A 4915-nucleotide genomic window follows, 5' to 3' on the forward strand; every position below is an offset into this window, starting at 1 on the left:
CAACCTCGGCAAAATATCTTTTTTTAAAAATTCTGCCTTGGCACGGTGGTCCTGAGAGTGGTGGGTGCCACCTTGTCCTGGGTGGAGGGAGGGCCTAAGGGCCAGTTAAGGCCAAAGGCGGGAGACGGGGGATGTAGCAGACCCTGGAATGCGGAGAAGCCAGCATGGGGGAGGTCCAGAGGCAGCAGTGATAGGCCTGTGGAGGGTGAAAAGCACTGGACTGGGACCGGGCCAGGGCTACAGGGCCAAGGACCTAGGCCACAGGGCACCCCGGGAGGCGGGGCACCGGGTCACATGACACAGAACCTGAAACACAGGCACAGGCTCACAGTAAGCACATGGACAAGTAGGCACAGGTTCACAGGCCAGATGCATACCAAGCATGGCTGGGCCAGACACTGGTTTACAGTGGTGGTGTTACACACAGACCACAGGGGAGACACGGCACTATGGGACACATGGACTTGATGGCCACAATGCACAGACCAGGTCACAGAGCTCGAGAGATGTAGGAAGGAGCCTTTTGGCACTACTGCACTGGAATCATATGAGACAAGGGTGGTGGGGCCTCTGGAGGTGCCTGGGGCGGTCCCCTGTGGCCCCACTGGGCTTAGTCCGTCTTCCACACTTTGTTGAGCCGCTTCACCACCTCATCATAGATAATAAACACTATGGCCACAACCAGGCTGACCCAGCCCAGCGCGGGACAATGCCTTTGTAGAAAGCCTTGAGCTCCTTCCTCAGGATCTGCCAGACCAGTCCATCGAGTTCCGGTATTTGTGCGCCTCCAGGCCCTACCTGCGGGTCTTAATCACGTCCAGAGGAGTGTTTCCAAAGACGCTGGCTGTGCGCACCATGGCTCTGAAGACCCCAGTGATCAGCAGGTTCATGGGCTTGTTGGGGTTGTCCCCTCCGTACCAATTGTGCAGGGAATGTCATGACGAAGAAGCAGATGGCCTGATTCCAGCCCTGCTTCAGCACCGTGACTGTGAGGCCCTGATACATCCCCTTCAGCCCTTGATACCGCACAATCTTCCTAACCCGCGGAAGAATCCTCTGTACTTGGGGTTTGGGGAGGTGTGGTGGCTGAACTTCACCTTGATGGTCTTCATGGGGCACATGATCACCACGGCCTCAGCCACTCCAGCGCCCAGGCAGCACAGCAGCCTGCGCGTGCTGTCCAGCGTCCCTGGGAAACCCGCATGTGGTTGCTGAGGAACCAGAACATTCCGAACCAGGCGGCCGCCTTGGGGAGGGATCCGTAGAGCAGGGAGCTGAGGCTGCGGTACAGGCCCAGGACGCCATGGTTGCAGACCCTCTGCCACACCGGTCCCCGATGCTCTGGTACCGCAGCGGGTGCGAGCACTAGTCCAGCTGCACTGCGTCTTCACGTACTGGGTGGGGAAGGTGATGTAGATCTCGATGCCGCCCGCCAGGCCGCCTGCCAGGATCGTCTTCCCCAGCTGCGTCAACTTAACCTTGCCAGACGCCGGCGCGGCGGCCGCCAGAGCGCGTGGGGTTCGAGGCGCGGCCATGGCGGGCAGGAGGCTGCGCGCAGTGGCGGCCTCGGGTTCGAGCCTTTTGAACTCCGCCCTCCAAATGAAATTTCTAAATTAACTGAGACCTGCCTGACATTTTCGGGGTTCACAATCCTTAAGGTAACAGCTTAAGATTTTTCAGCCTTTCTCTTTTAATACATGCATTTAAAGTTACATATTTATCTTTAAATCCCTATTCAGGGATTCAACTTCTTCCTGGCTTAGTCTTGGGAGAGTGTATGTGTCCAGGAATTTATTCATTTCTTCTAGATTTTCTAGTCTATTTGCACAGAGGTGTTCATAGTATTTTCTGATGGTAGTTTGTATTTCTGTGGGCTCAGAGGTGATATCCGCTTTATCTTTTTTATTGTGTCTATTTGATTCTTCTGTCTTTTCTTTTTTATTAGTCTGGCTAGCAGTCTATTTTGTTAATCTTTTCAAAAAACTGGCTCCTGGATTCATTACTTTTTTTTTCTTTTTTTCTTTTTTCTTTGTTTTGCGATGGAGTCTTGCTTTGTGGCAAGGCTGGAGTGCAGTGGTGCGATCTCAGCTCACTGCAACCTCCGCCTCCCTGGTTCAAGCCATTCTCCTGCCTCAGCATCTTGAGTAGCTGGGACTACAGGCACATGCCACCACGCCCAGCTAATTTTTATATTTTGAAGGGTTTTTTCGTGTCTCTATCTCCATCAGTTCTGCTCTGATCTTAGTTGTTTCTTGTCTTCTGTTAGCTTTTGAATGTGTTTGTTCTTGCTTCTCTAGTTCTTTTAATTGTGATGTTACGTTGTCGATTTTAGATCTTTCCCACTTTCTCCTGTGGGCATCTGGTGCTATAAATTTCCCTCTAAACACTGCTGTAGCTGTGTCTCAGAGCTTCTGGCACATTGTGTCTTTGTTCTCATTGGTTTCAAGTAACATTTATTTCTGGCTTAATTTCGTTATCAGTAGTCAATCAGGAGCAGGTTGTTCAGTTTCCATGTAGTTGTGTGATTTTGAGTGAGTTTCTTAATCCTGAGTTCTAATTTGATTGCACTGTGGTCTGAAAGACTGCTTGTTATGATTTCCATTCTTTTGCATTTGCTGAGGAGTGTTTTACTTCCACAAGTGTGATGTGGTGCTGAGAAGAATGTGTATTCTGTTGATTTGGGGTGGAGAGTTCCATAGCTGTCCATTAGGTCCACTTTGTCCAGAGTTGAGTTCAAGTCCTGAATATCCTTCTTAATTTTCTGTCTCGTTGATCTGTCTAATATTGACAGTGGGATGTTAAAGTCTCCCACTGTTGTTGTGTGATAGTCTAAGTCTCTTCATAGGTCTCTAAGAACTTGCTTTATGAATCTGGGTATTTCTGTATTGGGTGCATATATATTTAGAATAGTTAGCTCTTGTTGCATTGATCCCTTTACCATTATGTAATGTCCTTCTTTGTCTTTTTTGATCTTTGTAGGTTTAAAGCCTATTTTATCAGAGACTATGATTGCAACCCCTGTTTTTTTTTTTCTTGGTAAATATTCCTCTATCCCTTTATTTTGAGCCTATGTGTATCTTTGCACATGAGATGGGTTTCCTGAATACAGCACACTAATGGATCTTGCCTTTTTATCCAATTTGCCAGTCTGTGTCTTTTAATTAGGTCATTTAGCCCATTTACATTAAGGTTAATATTGTTATGTTTAATCCTGTCATTATGATGCTAGCTGGTTATTTTGCCCATTAGTTGATGCAGTTTCTTCATAGTGTCGATGGTCTTTACAATTTGGTATGTTTTTGCAGTGGCTGGTACCGGTTTTTCCTTTCCATATTTAGTACTTCCTTCAGGAGCTCCTGTAAGGCAGGCCTGGTAGTGACAGAATCTCTCAGCATTTGCTTGTCTGTAAAGGGTTTTATTTCGCCTTTGCTTATGAAGCTTAGTTTGCCTGGATATGAAATTCTGGGTTGAAAATTCTTTTCTTTAAGAATGTCAAATATTGGCCCCCACTCTCTTCTGGCTTTGTAGGGTTTCTGCAAAGAGATCTGCTGTTAGTCTGATGAGCTTTCTTTTGTGGGCAACCTGACCTTTCTCTCTGGCTGCCAGTAACAATTTTTTCTTCATTTCAACCTTGGTGAATCTGATGATTATGTGTCTTGGGGTTGCTTTTCTCGAGGAGTATCTTTGCGCTGTTCTCTGTATTTCCTGAATTTGAATGTTGGCCTGTCTTGTTAGGTTGGGGAAGTTCTCCTGAGGAGAGTTTTCCAACTTGGTTCCATTCTCCCCGTCACTTTCATATAGTTCCATATTTCTTGGAGCCTTTGTTCATTCCTTTTCATTCTTTTTTCTCTAATCTTGTCTTCTTGCTTTATTTCATTAAGTTGATCTTCAATCTCTGATATTTTTTCTGCTTGATTGATTCTGCTATTGATACTTGTGCATGCTTCACAAAGTTCTCGTGCTGTGGTTTCCAGCTCCATCGGGTCATTTATGTCCTTCTCTAAACTGATGATTCTAGTTAGCAATTCTTCTAACCTTTTTTCAAGGTTCTTAGCTTCCTTGCATTGGGTTAGAACATGCTCCTTTAGCTCAAAGGAGTTTATTACCTGCCTTCTGAAGCCTACTTCTGTCAATTCATCAAACTCATTCTCTGTCCAGTTTTGTTCCCTTGCTGGCGATGAGTTGTGATCCTTTGGAAGAGAAGAGGCATTCCGATTTTTGGAATTTTCAGCCTTTTCATGCTGATTTTCCTCATCTTCGTGGATTTATCTACCTTTAGTCTTTGATGTAGGTGACCTTGGGATGGGGTTTTTGTGTGGATGTCTTTTTTGTTGATGCTGATGCTATTCCTTTCTGTTTGTTAGTTTTCCTTCTACCAGTCAGGCCCCTCTGCTGCAGGTCTGCTGGAGTTTGCTGGAGGTCCACTCCAGACCCTGTTTGCCTGGGTATCACCAGTGGAGGCTGAAGAACAGCAAAGATTGCTGCCTCTTTCTTCCTCTGGAAGCTTCATCCCAGAAAGGCATCTGCCAGATGCCGGTTGGAGCTCTTCTCTATGAGGTGTCTGTTGATTTCTGAAGCTGTGCCCACAGTCGCCCTTTCTCCCAGGTGCTCTGTTACAGGGAGGTGGGACTTTTTTCTATAAGCCCTTGACTGGGGCTGCTGCCTTTCTTTCAGAGATGCCCTGCCCAGAGAGAAGTAGCAGTCTGGCTACAGCGGCTTTGCCGAGCTGTGGTGGGCTCTGCCTACTTCAGACTTCCCAGTGGCTTTGTTTACACTGTGAGGGGAAAACTGCCTACTCAAGCCTCAGTAATGGCCGATGCTCCTCCCCTCACCAAGCTCGAGCGTCCCAGGTTGACTTCAGACTGCTGTGCTGGCAGCAAGAATTTCAAGCCAGTCGATCTTAGCTTGCTGTGCT

General features: G+C 47.2%; 1 pseudogene; it reads right to left on the bottom strand.

Moving 5' to 3' along the window:
* Nucleotides 1-610: 610 nt before the first annotated feature.
* Nucleotides 611-1535, bottom strand: LOC104656409 (annotated as a pseudogene).
* Between the last annotated feature and the right edge of the window lie 3380 nt (nt 1536-4915).

Source organism: Rhinopithecus roxellana, chromosome 15 (assembly GCF_007565055.1).
Source record: "Rhinopithecus roxellana isolate Shanxi Qingling chromosome 15, ASM756505v1, whole genome shotgun sequence".
NCBI lineage: Eukaryota > Metazoa > Chordata > Mammalia > Primates > Cercopithecidae > Rhinopithecus > Rhinopithecus roxellana.